Here is an 18,337-nt window from a genome sequence, read left to right on the forward strand (position 1 = left end):
AGCGAAAGAGCTGGCAGGAGGGGGGAGGCGGGAGCAGAATGTCCATCCGTGGAAGCCGGGGCTTCCGGGTTCTGCCTGATGACGTCCTCGCTCGAGAAGCACGGGCCAGGGATGGGAGGACGCGAGGGGGCGGGGCCGCGGGAGGTGGGCGGGCCTTAGCGCCGGACGGCGCCACTGCTGATAGGGCCCGTGGGCGCGGCCGTCCCGCCCGCGGGCGGGGCTGAGGGGGAGCCGGGGGCGGAGCTTTGCGGAGGCATGTGGCGGGCCCGCAGCGGTGGGGGCTGCCGCTGCCGCCTCTCTTTCCATCAGCTTTCGCGGCCGCACTCCTTCCAGGCGGGCCCGGAGGGCGGAGGTGGGATGTGGCTGCTCCGGGGAGGGTAATGGCTTCTTCTTCCTTCGGGTTCTTTCCGCGGGGCGCGTAGCTACTCTCCGGCTTTGCAACCTGTGGGAGCTCAGGTGGGGCGGGGGGGGGGTCGGCCGGCATGACTGGGGCTGGTGGTGCCTTGCCAAGTTTGAGGGGGCTCGAGGGCCCAACCCCGGAAAGGCGAGCCCTCGCCCCTGCCGGGGCTGCTGCTTTTTTTGTGGGGCGGGGGATCCCGTGTCCTTTAAGCGAGCGCCTCCTCTGCTTGCGAAGTGCCACCTGCCCCCTGACTCAGCTTTGCTCGGCTGGCTCCCCGTTTCCCTCCTGCGTGGATGTTGCTCTTGGAGTTTGTACCATGCCATTCCTGTGTTGGCTGAGGGTTGGAGTTCAAGCGTGGTTTGGCACAGCCGCAAGCCGGCCTTTGCTTTCCTGCTCTGGGGTACAGGAGCGCAGCTCCTTTCGCTTCTCTCGCCCATCTTTCCTCCCACTCCCCCCCGCCTTTTATGAAAATAAGTTCCTTCAAAAAGTGCTGGGCGGGGGAAGGAGGAATGCGATTTGGGGGGAAGAGGATGACAGGCCTGCAGACTGCCCCTAGCTGCTGAGTGAGCATTTTTGCACTGGCTCAAAAGTGTGTCACTGCAACTCTAAAAGTAGCATTTGAAATCACAGGTCTGTCTTATACAGGTGAAATGTTACCTTATCCAACTTATTTTTATTCCCTGTGGATAGCAGTAATAGGAGAATAGTGATAGGTTGGCCTGATAAAAAGACATTTTGGTTGTTGACATTTACTCTGCTTCACCTAATTTAAGTGGCCTGGAGAAGTTGGGTGTTAAAGAAAATTTAGAAGATACAATGACACTCAGGGAAGGGTTCTTGATTTTCTTTTTCTTTCAGGCATGTTCTCTCTTTAAACTTGATTTTTAAAGACATAGCACAGATTGCATGCTGTATCTCTTTAAATGAATTGACTGGAATTATATGGTCAGATATAATAGGATTGCATTTAGAATTCTAGTTTGTATAGTAATACTTCACTGAATTCTAACTTGTGATGTTTTATCCAAAATTCTATAAACTGTGGCCAGACTGAACCAGTGCATTTATTATTTTTCTGCACAGGTGCTGCAGTTGACTCAATCTGCTGTGCAGACTGGTATCCCAAAACTGATAATGGGGCTGGCAACCAGTGCCTAGAGTGCAATGCTTTGTGGCCAATTTGCAAGCATTTTGCCACAAGTCTGTCTGGATGATACTTCCTTTTAAATTCTGAGTTCAGTGTTTAGGGTGTATAGTGGTCCTATGATCATAGATTTTTATTTTGCATTCCATTGAAAAACTTAATGAGGTACAGTAACCATATCGGTTTTGTGTTCTTGTACGTTCATACAGTAATTTATCTAATGGCATAGAATCAGGGCAGGGGATCTGTGGAATTTGCACATGGGTGAATGTAACACAGGTTCAATTGGCATCAGTTTCTGATTGGAGGATTGATGTAATTGTGGGAATTCCTGCTGGCTACATCTGTGATTGGCTGCATTTCTATCCAGGAATGTCAATATGTATTTGAGTGATGACAAAGTAGGATTGCCTGTGTACACAGAAAATATTGTTTGTAAGAGAAGCTGCAAGCAGTTCATCCAGCTCAGCAAAAGTGCATTATGAATCCAAATTGAAGACTATCCTTGCCCATGCAGCTATAGTGGTACCTCGGTTTAAGAACACCCCTGTTTACGAACTATTCGGTTTAAGAACACTGCAAAACTGGAAGTAGTGTCCCAGTTTACAAACTTTACCTCGGAAGCTGAATAGTGGAAGGGCACCAGCGGTGGGAGGCCTCATTAGGGAAAGCGCGCCTCGGTTTAAGAACTGTTTGGTTTAAGAACAGACTTCCAGAATGGATTAAGTTATTAACCGAAGTACCACTGTACTTCGTAACAGAAAAGACTGAAATAATTATTTGCGTTTCAGCTGGCAAGACTCATATGTCTGCTTTCTAGGTTGGACCCCTTCCCCACCCAAGTAAATTTCCAAGCTGATTTACTGCTTTGAGCACGATCCCTGTTTCTCACCCCTCATTCGTCTGTATGTTGGGCTAGTTTTGCCTTTCTTTTAACACATGGCTTGGCTGGCTGTCTTGTGCCACCTGGAGATGACTCCCTCCCAGAACAGATTTTCCCCACCAGAGCATCTGCTAGGAGATGCTCAAGAACATAAGAGTCCTGCTGGATCAGGCCAGAGGCCCAGCTAGGCACTCTGTTCTCGCTGTGGTCAACCAAGCAGGTGCTAAAGTCACAAGCTGACTTAAGTGCAACACTGCTCTTCCCACTTGCAGTTCCGGACAACTTGGGGCTGAGTTGCATGGGTTGATCTGTAAGGGGTATATTGTTGCTATGTTAATTGCCCTGACTTGTGCCAGAAGGCTGGGCTAAGCCACAGCTCCAGGTGACTCCCTTCCAACTTCATGGTTTGTATTTAAGAGGAACTTTGAACAATGTGGTCAGGGGTTTCTCAAGAGATCTTTGTATTGTGATTAGAAGCCTTCCTGAAAGATATTGGTTAATACCAGTCATGCCTCGGGGGGGGGGGGTGTTCACAAATGCATACATTCTCATGTGCTTTACAAAAGCTTGCAGGACAAGGATGTTTGTTGGATTATTTTTTTAGCCTATTCATATCCCTGTAGGGCAGGTACAATGTCACTGGCCTTTTGAAACTGCCAGAAACCTCATGCATATTTTTTTTAAAGAGAGAGAGTATCCTGCTCTGCATGTAAAAATCTGTGGTTTGCAAGGTCAATTCACAAGATGGCATGTCTCTAAAGCTATATTGTTAGTGTACACAGGCACTCCCTTCACAAAAGATGAATGGGCTTAATCATCTCTCTCTAGTTCAAGTTTTTAAAGTATTCTGAAATTCCTTCAGGCTTTGAAAAATCATGTTGCTGCTTGTGATTAGTTGTGTATTTTTAATTTCTTGCTCCTTGTGATCTAGTGTGGGGCCTGGGAGAAGAATGTGCAACTTCTGAAGATGCACTTCTTTTTCCCCCCACCCAGTGCATGAATATGCCTCTTAGCTATGGGGTGAGGATGTTGGGGGGGGGAGAGAGAGAACCTCGCCTTCATTTTGTGCAGTTCATTTAGTCATGTAGTCACAATGGCTAAAGTGTTGGCCTTGGACATGGGGAAACCCAAGTTCAAATTCCTACTTCTGTGTGTGAAGCTTGGGGGCCAAATTAGATGTGATACTGGGGCATCTATATTTGGACCACCCACAGTTTCTTAAAAGCTTAGTACGGTAGTGGCCATGAGGACTCTTGCCCCCACTGTTGGGATTTCAGTACCAAAGGAAGAAGATTTAACCTTTCAATTGCTCAATCAGATTTATCAATTGAGTTGTTTGATAGGACTAAAAATGTGTCTCTAATTAGAGAACAGGCTTAAAACATACACACATACATTTTTAGCGGAAGTCCTGGTTTAAAAAACACACCTGTAAATGGTAAACACCAACATAGGAGAAGTATTTCTCTTCTCTCTCAGGGTGGAATAAGACTCTGAAAGTGACATGTATGCTTTTTTATTGAGAATTGTTTTTATTCTTATGACCATTGTTCTGTGTAGCTCAGAACTGTCTGCACTTGCCAGACAAGGATTTTAGGCAGAGAAGGGTCTTTTCTGACCCTACCTAGAGATGCCAGAGATTGAACCCAGGGTCTCCTACAACCTACACACAAAACATGCTCTGCCACTGAGCCATAGCCTTTCCCTGCATCCTGTTTCTATAAGAGTGCTAAGGTGTGTATTGGAGTGTGTATGTACATTTGCAAGCCAAGCACACACTCCTTGTGTTTAGAATCTTTTAAATTGCATTTTATGGTTGAGTCTTATCACTTCATGCAACACTTTTTTCATGAAGTGGGAGCCGCAGAACATTGGGCAGTGGTATAAGGGTGGCTAGCAAGAGTTCAGTTGATAGAGCACAAGATTTTTAATCTCAGGGTTGTAGGTTCGAGCCCCGCATTGGGCAAAAGATTCCTGCATTGCAAGGGGTTGGATTAGATGACCCTTGTGAACCCTTCCAACTCTACAATTCTATGATTCTACCCTAGATAATTTCTGTCAAACAGCTTCCCCCTGTACTCCTATTCAGAATGGCCTCCATCCTCCTACACACATCTGGTGTTCAGCCGCAAGCCTGCTTTGCAGAAGCTGGGGTATTTTTGTACTGTGATTTTTAGAGACTCATATCTAAAAGTCACAGTGTAGCGCTAGAAAAAAAATGTTTCATTTTATTTATTTATTAGAACATTTATAGCACGCTGTTCGAGTACACCACTCAGGCAGATTACAACATATTAAATGACAATTTCCAAAGAAAAATAAAGCCATTACAAAAAAGATGGGTCAGTAGTTCTAAAAGAAAACCCTACAATGTTTGTGTGATCCTCTTAAGAACAGCTTTTAAGAGGTGTGGGGTCGTACTGTATGTCACAAGCATAATTTTTAAGGCTGAGTCTAACCATTGTGTGAGGTTCTACTAGCAATCGTTTTGTGGAGAAGAAAGATCTTTCTCTTGTGTGTTTACTAGTCAACAGGGCTGGGTCAAGGCATTTTGCTGCCTGAGGCAATGGACAAGATGTCACTTCCCCATTCCATGTACAGAAGCCAACTGGGCTGGCACTTGAATTAGACAGGGAGGCTATCCTTCACTACATAAGAAAGCAAGAAGCTGGTTTGGGAACATGTGGTACACAGCTCTGTCTTCCCCAACACTTTGACCCCATCCACAGCTTCTGCTTCCTCAGGTGGATGATGAACTCTGCCTAATCATAGGGCCAGGGCTGTGTGCTGCTAGTGTATATATTTGCATAACTAAGAGAACAAGAGAGAATTACAGTCATACCTTGGGATAAATACGCTTCAGGATAAGTATTTTCGGTTTGCATTCCGTGACGACCTGGAAGTAACGGAGCATGTTACTTCCGGGTTTCACCGCTTGCGCATGCGCAGACGGTCAAAATGACGTCATGCGCGGAAGCAGCAAAACGCGACCCGCGCAGTCGTGTCTTACGTGCTATTCAGGATGCGAACGGGGCTCCAGAACGGATCCCATTTGCATCCCGAGGTACCACAGTATTATCTATTTTCATCCTACAAGAAACACCAAGGTAGGCCGCGAATGCTCCACCACAACCAGCTTGGCCAGAAAGCAACCGACTGAGGCATAGATGCATTCAGCAAAACACAGGCACCTAGAATTAGAACAGGTAGCAGTGGTTGGAGAGGAGGTGCTGGATGCAACTTTCATACTGTTACAAGGCAACAGAAGCCCTTTCTAAATACTTTCTGTTGGAAAGATGTTTTAGCATAGCAGGATATTTTGGTGGGGTGCTACTGAGAACTCAGGACAAGGAAGACGTGGTGGCCTCAAAGTCTGGCACACCCCTTTGACAAACAGTATAATGTCAATATATTCAGCTGCTTCTAGGAGCTCATATTGTACAGAAAAAGTCTCGTGTTTTGTTTTTTGTTTTTTGCTCTGCAAGATTTAGTGATTATCCTGATATTGCCACAAGCTAGGCTTGTCATAATCCCTTGTAACTTGGGCCATAAACACACCAAGTTTCCTGCTGGTTGTTTTAAGCCAATGAGGCAATGTCTCTTAAGGTGCTCTGGTGAGTAGAGGAAGTGGGGCGTTGCTCTTCCTGATGTGCTATGGATGAAGGGACTATTTTGGTGCCTGGGGAAAGATGCAGCTATTGGCATTCCATATACAGTAGGGGTGGGAAATCTGGCCCTTCAAATGTTGTTGTACCACAGTTTCCCCTGGTCTCTGAGCATTGGCTATGTTGGCAGGGACTGATGCATAGCTGTCAACTTTTCCCTTTTCTTGCGAGGAATCCTATTTGGAATAAGGGAATTTCCCTTTAAAAAAAGGGAAACGTTGACAGCTATGGGCTGATGGGAGTTGGGAGTTCAAAAGTATCTGGAAGACCACAGGTTTCCCACCCCTGATATACAGAGCATCACCAGCAGCTGTAAGAAAGGGATTCCTGACTTTCTTGGCTCATGGGAGAAAAGTCTTAGCTGGTTCAGGAACCCCGATATAGTCTTGCTGCTACCTGGATGAAGCTGACTGCTGTGCTGTCAAACTTAAGTGTGCCATCTAGTGTGGCTGGAGCTGACTGCTGGAGGTGTCAGCAGAAGGCTGGTTTTCAAGGTGTAGCAGCTGATCCTTGCCAAGTGTTAACCTTAGAAAGCAGTGGCATAGCGGGTGCACATGGGAGCCCCAGGGCACTTGTGCCTGCAGTCAAGTATCTAGACCCAGCCCCTTTGTGACTGCATTTCCCTCCATCACCTGACAAGTTGTCCCTGAAATTCAAGCAACCTTCAGAAGCGCACAGCTTGTGATATTGTTCAAGGCAAGGTTGCAGAAAAACTTGAAGATGTCCAAGGCTAACTTTTCATCATATTCTAAACCACGGGTTTGGAAGTGCAATCTTACAGATGTTGTTGGACTCCAACTCCCATCAGCTAGTATGGGAAACGGCCAGGAATGATGAGAGTTATATTCCCAATGACATCTGGAGGCCACAGGTTCCCTTACAGCTGCTCTTTACCCATGCATACTTGCCTGTCTTTCTGCCATCTAAGGATTTTTGCATATACCTCTCTATCTAACATACACACACACACACACACACACAGGAAGTTCCCTTGAGTCAACAAAGCTTACTTTTGGATAGATGTGTATCCACACTTAGGTTGCACTCTAAGCTCCCAAAGACGTAACTATATCACATTAGGGCTTGTTCCTGCTAAATAAAGCAAAAACAGTTATTTTTGAATTAATTTGTGTATTTAATCTACTGCTTTTAGCATTTTAAATTCAAAACAAATAGATGGCTGTTACATTTTAAAGCTGTAAATACAGCTCTTCTAATTCATATGCATATACTGAAGATAAAATGAAAACCATGTGGGTTTCTAGCAAATTGGGCTAAATGATTGATATTTCAATTGGACACATGTAGTATCAACATGCAATAGATTGACTTCCCCAAGTGTATTTTGTTTCAACTACACAGACCTGTGAGTCACGTAAGCTTTGCAGCACTCAGCAGCTTGGAGTGCTAAAGTGCTCCTATGTCTAGACATGCCAGCAGCATTCTCCATGTGTTTGTATTTGTGCCAGCAGTATTCTCCTCCTTTAATGATAAAAATGATCTGGACAATGTGCATGCCTTTTTAAGGCAGTTTCTGATGATCAGGCACCTATTAAAAGTACAACACAATTTGTAATCTTTTTTTTTTTTTAAGTGTGTCAGCTGACCTGTCAAATTATTCCCACCTTTTTTATTCTGTCTTGAAAGACTCCAGAAAGGGCTGATTTATATTCTCTCTTTTTCGCTTTCCCTTTCCCTACCCCCACCCCTACTGTTGCAGGACCAAATAGCTCCCTCTGCTATTGGGAATGTCTTTTGCAAGTGCTGATGGGGTAAGTTTTTGTGGGCGAAAGGGGTTTGGTACCTGCTTGTATCAGGTTCTAGGAGATCAGATAAAAATATATGGAAAAGCGTACACAGGAAGACAGTCCTTCAACAGGAAAACTCCACTATGTGATCCCTTAGACTCTTAGAGATCTTGTATGAGGGAATTCTGGCTTGTTTAGAGAGGCAAAAAATATACTTTGCTTGAGCACGAGTATTAACTCGGAACAGCATGAAGTGGAGTAGAGAACCTACATTAGGGAGATCATTTTACACATTTGTGGGTTTGCTACAGAATGCAGATTCAACAAGGTGCCACACCAGTGCCATCTCTGAGTGTGCTGGTATAATGAACAAGGGGCTGGAGCAACTAGAAAAGGTTACAGCATGTGAGGCTTTTTAGTTTAGGAAAAGGAAACAATAAGGGGAAGGAGACATGATAGAGGTATTTGAGATTATGCATGGTGTGGAGAAAGAGAACTTTTTCTCTCCCTCATAAATACTAGAACCCTAGACTTTCCAGCATTCAGTTCCCTTGGATAATTCAGGTTAAACAAAAGGAGTACTGCTTCACAAAACACATAGTTAAGCTATGAAATTCACCCCTGCAGGCTATAGTGATGACCCCCAACTTCAAAAGGAGGCTGGACAAATTCATGGAAAATAAGACTTATCAATAGCCACAAGCCAGGATGGCTATGTTCTGCCTCCAGTGTCCTGCCAGAATCCCCAGTTCAAGACACCTAGTACCTTACAGGTGCTATGTAGTAGGGATGGTTGTCTTTCACCGCTGCTGGTAACTGGCAAGAAAACTGCCGTTGTACTCTTGATAGTTGCCAGTTTCCCCACCCGTGTCTACCAGGGATATTGACTGCTTGTTGGTGCATGTAGTTTGCACCATTGCCACGAGGAAGTGAACGTGTGGGGACCCATGAAGTGATTTCATGAAGCAGTCCAACTTCAGCATGCAGCAGTCTGAACTGGCTACAGTAATGTTAGTGGTGACATGGAAGGAAGATGGGATGAGTTGGAACACTACATCAGCGATTTTCTTTTGTGATTATAGGGTGTGTGGGGCGGGGTAAGTCCACAGTCAACAAATGACTCTTGATCTATGTAAACAGGCTGCATCACAAAGATGCAGGAGCCCGCGTTCAAAGTGCACAGCCAAAGTTCTCATCTGGTGGCATTCCTTTACAACGGAATATGCATCCCCTGGCTTCAGAGTTTGTGTACACATTAGTTCTAATAATTCAAATACTGCAAACTTCTCTTTAACGTTCTATTGCACAGGCGTAAGAATGCAATGCATCTGTAGCCATGCTCAGTATTTTTCTTTTCCCCTCCTCCACCCCTGTAATTGTATCAAGATTCCATATTTTTAGAAGTGCAAGGTGTGCATCTCTGTTGTATATGTTGCTGTCCCTGACAGTATACAAAATAACCACTTAAGGTTGTTACAGTACTTGAGGCTAATGGAAATATGTTCATTGAGCAAGAAGCAAGGCGAGATAGTGGTTGCAGACAGCAATTTTGATTTACCCAAGGCTGTCAGAGAAAGCACGTAGCTTAAGATGCACACAGTTGCTCGTCGATCAGACTGATGTACTGCAGGAGTCTGAACATGGAGTGCACTTTTCTGTTAGTACACGGCAGCTGGGAGTTTCATTAATGAGAGAACTGGCACTTGCAAGACGAATATGAAAAGCTTTACTATGGTGAACCAGTTTGAGGTTTAATTTTTAAAGGGATGTTCTAGACATCAAAGGTGGAATTTAGCTAATGAGTCTTCCAACATGGATTTACCCCCCTCACCCTCAAATTGACTTGTGGGGGAGGCTTGGAAGAACCTCCAGAACAGTGGGGAGGGCAGGAGATGGGGGGTTGTTCCATCAACTAATGCAACATCCAATTCCTCCCTAAGCCAGGTTTTTGTAGCGGTTTAGATTTTTACTGAGAAATGGGCTGACAGGGGCTGATGTGTGCCAACAGCTCTGTGCATATAGCACAACCCCCCTGGTGTTGGCCCAATGCTAGTTGTAGCATTGTATCAGCATTGAGTTCATATCCAGGATATTGCAGTGTCACTCTAGCATTGTATGGCAACTGCGCAAATAATGATCACAGTTGCTGAATGTGGGGATGCAGTATTGTTCAGTGCTGTTCAGTGAAGAAGGATGGTGGAGGGCAGGGTTTGTAGCGTGACGCCATCCTAGGGGAAAGAGCAGAGTGAAGAAAGGGGGTGACTGATGTCAGCCGGGATCCAGATGGAGGCTGCTTTTCCTTCTTCCCTGCAGATATTAAAGCAGAGTAACGAGGGGGGGCCACTAGGGGGCGCATCGGAAGATGGCTGACAATAACATCTCTCCAACCCACACGAGGTAATTTGGAGGCTATGATGGGGGTAATTAGCCTCCTTAACCCCCCTCCCAGGATTGTGGGGGAGACGGCCCTTGCCTGCTGTGCCCTATACCATCCCCGAATTTGTGGGGGTGGGGGCATTAGGCACAAAGCCCTCCTGTGGGATTCCGGCACTCCTGGACGCCGTCCCCGGTTCGCGCCACTAGATGCAAGAACTTCAAAAGAAACAATTTGGATGAAAGGAATGCACATATTTCAAGAAAGAAGGAGGAGTAAAGACTGCTAACAGAAGAGATCTCTGACAAAACAAGATAAGAATAAAACATGAGAAGATATGCCAAGACAAGGTACGGCAAATGACTGATGGGGGAGGGGGAAAAAACTCTCCCTTCTTTTCTTATGTGATTAAACAAGAATCCCCTCCCCTCACGAGTCAGAAATGTCGTTTTAAGGACTTAAGCTGTGGATTTAAGGCTGTGTGGAGATAAACTTTCGAACCAAAGCATGTAAGAGCTTTGGAATGACGCAGTTAAAAATGCCGTCGCCATATTGGGAAGTTCTGTCGGAGGTCTTGAGTCTGGGAGGAGAAAGAGAGAAATAGAGCTGTTTATATATTGTGGGTTAAACTCCTCAGTGGGACTTAAGAGCAACAGTTTTACGAGACTATGATGGAAAGAGTGATGTTATCTATGAAGGAGATGATATATGGAAACCATCTCGATTTGAGTATTGGAAGAACGGAAAATTCACACAGGACTACTATTACTATTGGTGTTTATCGGCTTAAGGAGACTATCAGAAGAGATCATAAAGAAAAAAGAGAAAATATATGAACAAGATGTGATGTGGAAACAGCAAGATAAGATGGGATAGAATTATGAACTCTGTTTGGACTGATTTGGACTGATTGGGACATTAACGCAGCAAGAAGATGATCAGAATTCCCCTTTGGATCTTGAAATATGGGTCCCCCCAACAAAATTTAAAATTTGGCTTTGTAATTAGGAATTTATGTGATATGATTTAATTTGATGTGATTGGCCAGTTAATAAAAATTATTTTTTTAAAAAATATAACAGAGTAACTAACCCGTGGCCCAAATGTGCCCCCGACCATTTTTTGTGGGGTCCCCCAATAATTTAACTAAAGGCTCTGCATTTCCTAAGGAATCTGAGTGTAGAAAGGATGTGATTGGTGTCAGCTGGAGTACTGACTGGGGCTTATGCATCATCTTAATGACTTTTCAGTCACCAGAGTCCTGTTATGTCAGCATACACCTTGCAGCCTATGCCACAGTAGAATACATAATAAAGTGGTTAGGTTGATTCATGACTGATGGTTTTCTTTTTCAATGTAGCTGCATTGTGAAACAACAGAGTATGCACGTCTCGTCAGCATTCACAAACATTGGTGCATTCAATGTTGTGGATAAACTCTATAAGAATTGCAAACAGTTCCAAACACATCTTGGTGTAGCAAATTCGGTAACATAGTGCTAGACCAGGGGTAGGCAACCTAAGGCCCATGGACCACAAGTGGCCCACGAGACGAGCCGCCCGCTCGGCAAGTCCCTGTGCACTGCGCTAAACCAGCACAGTGCAGGGACTCGCTTCTGCTGTGCCTGAAATCGCGCATGCACAGACACCAGAAATCGCGCCTGCGCAGACGCTGGAAATCGTGGGTGTGCGCTCTCATGCACGTGTGCAATCCAGTCCACAGAGGGATCTCCGCTGGAGTGAACTGGCCCAGGCGAGGTAAACCTTGCCGACCCCTGTGCTAGACCCTCCGTTTTGTAGCATAGTTCTTCTGCAGTCTGACCCTATTCATACTCGCTTTGAAGTAGAACTGAGCCAAATGTTCACAAGGTCTGATTCTTAGATTGAAAGTAGTGATTTTGAAGGGACTAAAGTATTTCCTGAAAGAAGAGTGAACATTCATCGGTCCTGTTCCTTGCGTTTAATACCTCCTGCATTCATACGCTTGTCAAAAGGATTTGTTATATCTAGCATTGCATGAGGCTCTTAGGAAATATAGTTATTTTTGAGGGTGAAGACACAAGTTTCATCAGAGGCAATATGCATCCTTCCTGAGATGGGTCTCTTTAAAGTGGGGATCAGCAACTGGAGACTCCTGGGCCAAATCTGGCCTCCTGAGGGGTTTTACCTGGTCTGCCAGTTGCTGCTTGACAGGCAGGGTAGTGGTACTGGTGTCTGCTGAAACGGAAGCTTTGAATGATGAGGAATGGATTAGTCCACCCCATTCCTTCTTAAAGTGGCCCTCCTGTAGGAGTGGTTACTGAGCAGGCTTTAAGACTACAATGGCAGGGTTTTAGGGACATTTTTTATAAATGGCTAATTGTTTTTTTGGCTGCCAAGTACCCTTTTGCATCCAGCCCTGCGCTTACATTCACAGAAGCTGTTAGCTGGTGAGAAAATGAAGGATGAAGGTTGTATTTGTTTGGGAGTTGCACAGCTGTCCTGTGGGAGAACGAAACATTTAAAGACAGAAAATGGAGATCTTTAGTGTAGGGTGTTGTGCTGATGTAACCAAAATGGTCAGAAACATATTTCCTGTGTGTGAAAAATTAGAAGAGGCTTCAGTAAGAACTAGATGTGGGTTCTCCCTCCAGGCAGAGGTTACTGTCACTGCCAAAAGTATAAGCCAATGAGCCCAGGCCTGAAGGAAGTGGTGGGATTCTTATCTATCTTCAGCTCTACATTATTTGAATATCTTCTCTTATGGTTCTCTTGCTACATTCCTGTGCCCTCTTCAATTACTATTAATTATACTGACACATATTCTGTCTCTGATAAACCTTAGTTGTTTGGTTGTCATTAGCATTGCTAGAAAATTGAGATTTGAAATACAGTACAGTCGTATCTCAGAAGTCAAATGGAATCTGTTCTGGAAGTCCATTTGACTTCCAAAACGTTTGGAAACCAAGGCGCAGCTTCCGATTGGCTGCAGGAAGCTCCTGCAGCCAATTGGAATCTGTGGAACCCACATCGGACGTTCAGGTTCCAAAGAACGTTCGCAAACTGGAACACTCCGGGTTTGCAGCGTTCAGGAGCAAAAACGTTCAACTTTCTATTTGGTTTTCTATTTAAGTCACATTATAGTCCAAAGGCTATTCATCAGGAAAGAAGGATTTGTTTTTAATTATGTAGCATGAGGCTTTATATGCAATGTTTAAAATTTTTGGTAAATGAATTCCACTAATCTGTTCACAATGTCATGCTCTTCCAGAGGTTTCTGTAAGGTTATTTGAGGCAGTTTTTCTAACGAGAAGATATTATCACAGGTGCTTATTTTTGCAGTTCTCAAAAATGTGAATTTGTGTCTGCAGAGATAACATGCCTTTTATTCACAAGAAAAATGTTATAAAATAAATATACAGAGTTGAGGAAAACATCCATTGTTCCTTTGCAAATTTATACACACAAACCAACCCCATACCTCTTAAATGCGAAGTTCCAAGAGGTTCAATGAATAGATTGTTTGGAGTGGAATAGATCTGCACAAGTCGCTAAGTGTGAAGCAGTAAAAAATGAAAATGCAACCTTGTGAGCAGAATACTCCTCAAGTCTTGGGATCTTTGTGTAATAATTGTGCAAGTCAGTTGCATATCTCTGCAACTCAGATTTGGGGCAAGTGCTGAAGGCATTTCAGGGCTGGCAACCTCTTCTCAATCCCACTGGGTTCCAACAACTTCACTAACACTTAACTGTACAGAATAGGCACCTGAATGTAGAAGCAAATCCAAAGGGGTGGTGGTGGAAATAGTAACTGGGATCTGTAAGTCCTTGGCGAGACCTTGAAGTGCTTGCCAGTCAACTAATAAGAGTTCACTGGTTCCAGGCCCTTCTTCCCAGGGCTCGCCTGACATTGTCCAAACAATAAAGCCTCTACCTGGAACTTCAGTCCTGCAGCAGGAATCCCTGAAGTTCTGCTCCAGTCCTTGGTTCCCCTTTTCCAGCTTTCCACCAGCCTGTTTCTCCTCGGCCTGTTATTTCTGCAAGCCTGTTCCAGTCTAGGCCTACCAACTGTATCTCTCCTCCCCACCCCATCAGAAAAAGGAAGGCCAGCCTCGCCAAGGCCAGGGCTGCTGGGAGATATAGCCCCTATAAACAGTTAACTTATTAAACCTCACAATAATTTCATAATTATCTGTGTATTTCTAACAGTATAACCAAATCAGTAATTTTTGATATAACTGTAAAAACTACTCTGAAAATTTATTATTCCAAAAACGAAACCTTATATACCAGCAAGAATCAGTCTTTCTGTAAAAAATGATTTAAATCAAGTCTTACCGACTAGTGATTTAAATCGTGATTTAAATCCACCCTGATTTGTAGTACTTTTCCCTCTGCGTTGTTTCTTCTTCTTGCTTGTTTGAATGCAGTCTTCACCCAGAAGCCACTGGGGAACTGAGCTTTGAGTTGGAGCTTTTAAAAGTTCTCCTAATCTGCAACAGTGTGTGAAAAGCAAAGAGCTTCTCGTCCTGGCACGGAGGCTGTGCATTTACAATTTCACTTGTGCCTTTCACTCCTGATTAGGCCCTGGAAGGCAACAGCCCAGTTTCCAGGCAGGTTTCTATTCCTTGGAGGCGTTTACATTGACAGATTTATTGTCCAATCCTGACTTTTATACGTGGGGTTTGGCAGTTCATTTTTCTTTATATTAAACTGGATTGTTTCAGATATTCCAAATGAAGTGACATTTCATAAATGGAACTTCAGCCTTGTAATTTTTCATACGGAAGCCTTCAAAGAGCAGTGCAGTCTACCATAGCAGCTACTAGAGTGTTTGGGGGGAACAAAGCTGTGTGTGTGTGTGTGTGCGTGTGTGTGTGTCCCCTGGGAGGGTGGGGAAGGAAGGAGCAAGAGAGAACATTGCTTTGAACAATGTTAAGCTTGACATTTGCAAAACCTTACATGCACCCTCTCTATTAACATGTGTGAGGTTTCCATAGGCCTCATATATATAACCAAGGTTTTATTCCGGTGGTGATACTTGCATTGTTTTGTGAAGGTTGAGTGCTTTGTTCTTATGGAGGCTGTCAGTTGTGCATCTGGGTTGCATTATCAATGTGACTTTCTATGGTTCTCCTTCCCAGACATAACTGGCAGCATTATGAGTGTTTCTCAGATTACCTTTTCATCTGCTGTGGAATATCTGTCCCAAACATGGAGTGCATTGCAGAGGGCTCTTCTGAGGTATGTTCTAGGCCAGGGGTTGCCAAACTCTTGTCTGTGGACCTGGTGGTCTGTTAGTTTCATTCAGGTGGTTCATGGTGTGTTTCTGAAAAAATGCTATTAAATATCATACAGCATCTAGCACAGCACAATTGCTCCAAAGGTGGAAAACCATTAAATGGTCCAGCAAGACCCACGGGAATTTTCAAGTGTGTACCACTCCTTGCGAGAGAATATCCATCGATAAAGTAGCAATTTAGAGGAGCTAGGTATGTGAAACCTATTTTTGAAAAACACATTGTATCTAAAATTCTGTTGACAATATACCATAGTATGTTGCATAAAATAACACAAACAGCGTATATTTGAATGTGAATTGCACCGTGGTTCCTCACTATCCTGCAGTCAAGTTGACTGGGTTGTCTGCTGGTGTATTTTTTTTCCTTTTTGCAGGAAAAAAAAACAAGGGCAAGAATGTCTGTGTTAATGAAATGGAATTTTGATGGTTGGAGGACTATGTAGATCAGTTGCTTTATGAAAAAAATGACAAGAAAAAGCTTTTCTAAAAAGATACTACAGCAAGGCAAGACCTGTTCTGTTGTAATGGCAGTGGGGGCAGGTATTGCAAGGAAGTGGTGTTACAGCACCAGTCTTCTTGCATCTGACAAGACAATTGCCTTCCTTAATCAGTTCATTACCTCAAGGCTTGTGCTACATTTGCAAGGGAAGCTGAAAAAAATAAAGCTACAAAATGGAACAGCAGCCGGGAAATGCAGGAATGCAGTGGTTTTGGGAGGAACAGGATTTGAATTATTGAGTGAGTGACTAGTGCTCTTACAGGATAAAAAGGCTGGTATGGCACAGTATTAGGGAAAATAAGGCCAAAACTACAACAACCATGATGCAAATTTGTGGGATGCTGTTCTCCTGTGCAAATTACCATCTACTTATTTTTTACTTGTTTCCATCTAGGGAAACAGTGCCTAGAAAAAACTCTAGTGGTGTCCAGGAAGTTCCTCTTTCATTGCTAAGAGAGATCACTTTAGAGAAGTTCTAAGGTGAATGAACTAGGGAATGAAGCCAGGGAAACCAGTTGAACCATCTCAGTTGAGAAAAACTTGAAAAGGCAGCTGGGAGAGCCAGATATCACACAGCTTCCATGTGAGTGGAGAAAATCAGCAAGAGGGTAGCTGTTTTAGTTCGTTTGCATCAAAAACAATAACTAATAAAAAAAAGCCTGAGGAATAAAAATATTGCTAAAGGAACACCAGTTCATTGACTACAATATATAATAAAATGTCAGACATTTTATTATTATTTTGTTTAACTCGAAGCTGCCAGAGTGGCTGGGGTATAAACAATATTATTATTATAACTAGGGTGAATTTAACTTCTGAACGTTTATTTTGAAGGGGGAAGGAAAGTGGTTGCTATATCTGAGATAAGGTTTTGACATTTTTTAAACTCTGACTTCAGGAAGGCTCTCCCAAGTTATATGACCTGACCTACCAAATCAAAGGATATGTGATCTAGTAGTATTGGAATCCATTTAGGCATTTGTCACATGCACCCTTAGATTTTTAATTTGAGACTTGAAAGCAGAGTTAACTTCTCCCAGCGACCTTTCTTAGTTTGCCACCTCCTGGGAAGCAGGGCATCATGTTAGCTGGCAATGGCTTATAACCAGAGTGGGAAGTGGCCAGAAGACCTTCTAGCTAAATTCTTGTACTCCAAACCCAGTGCAGATCAGCCTACACACTCCAGGCCATTGTGCACTAAAGTAAGGGGCATTGTGCTAACAGAGTACATGGTTTCCTGTGCCTTGAGCAACAAAGCCGGCAAGCATTTCATAGGAAAAGATGTTCAGAAAACCTGAGGCACCAGTTTGCTGCTCCATGATGTAGTGATGGCAGAGCTTTGTAAGAGGATTTGACAAAGTCCTGGAGGGGAAGGCCATTGATAGTTACTAATCATGGCAGCTGTGTACTACCTCCAATGTTGTGAGTCAGTCTGCCTCTGAATACACATTGATGGGGGTCACAAATGGGAAGAGTGCTGTTCTGCTCATGTCTTGCTTGTGAGCTTCCCAAGGACATCTGGTTCGCCACTATGAGATCAGGGTGCTAGGCTCAATGGGCCTTTGGCCCAATTGAGCAGGGCTTATCTTATGCTGTGCATGGGATGCCAAAGAAGGCTTCTCTCCTGATGCAAATAGCAGCTGGGGGAGCAACTTTTGTCAGGACCATGGCAGGGGCAGGATAAAACCACTTCCCCCTGCTATTACTTAGATAACAACAATGTGCAGGTTAGTTGCATTCATTGTCCTCTCTGTCCTATAGCATTTCCTTATAGATTTTGTTATTGAACATTATGTAAGCACCAGCCAAGCCCTTCCCCAGTACATGCACAGTTTGATCCAAAAAGGCAGATGATGCATTTTTGGAAATAATCCACCGGCAGCAAGGGCAGATGTTCTGTAGTATTGTTGGGTCTGAGTTATATGACCGAAAGATTACTGCTTAGTTAAAGGCATGCTGTAAAGCTGTTCAGGGCTATTTATGGTGTGCAAGAATTAGATCTTTTGAAATGCTCTCCCACATCCAGTATAACTTTGGCTATGAACGTGTAAATACACTGCGCTCCGCACAGACGTTTGAAATGTTATGTGTCGCTAATAGATTCTGCAGTGTTGAGCCAAATTCCTATGCACTCCTCTGACTTTTCTTTCAGCGCTGCTTGACATCCCATCTCCCAATGCAAATATTGATTCTGCTTGTTGCTCAATGTGAAGTCCTGATTGTTTTTGCACATCCTGTAGGAGTAGATCATTTCTGTATTTGAAAATGGATCATGGGTGCCTTACCTTTATAGAAGCTACTCACTGAACCAGCGGAATGTTGATGACACAATTATAGGAGTAGG

The 18,337-nt window shown here is 44.0% G+C and overlaps 1 protein-coding gene across 2 annotated transcripts in view; it reads left to right on the top strand.

Moving 5' to 3' along the window:
• Positions 1-237: 237 nt before the first annotated feature.
• The window catches only part of LOC308475710 (uncharacterized protein C11orf24 homolog), a 29,371-nt gene continuing 11,271 nt past the window's right edge, over positions 238-18,337 (top strand). Inside the window, exons 1-2 of one of the 2 annotated variants that reach the window (XM_081002951.1) lie at positions 256-377; positions 7,813-7,864. The gene's annotated coding sequence lies outside the window, so the exon portion shown is untranslated. Of the gene's footprint in view, positions 378-7,812; positions 7,865-18,337 lie in introns of both variants that reach the window. The other variant, XM_081002950.1, reaches the window with a different exon arrangement.

The sequence above is a fragment of the Podarcis pityusensis genome (genome assembly GCF_964106645.2).
Source record: "Podarcis pityusensis genome assembly, chromosome: 1".
NCBI classification, from domain to species: Eukaryota; Metazoa; Chordata; class Lepidosauria; order Squamata; family Lacertidae; genus Podarcis; species Podarcis pityusensis.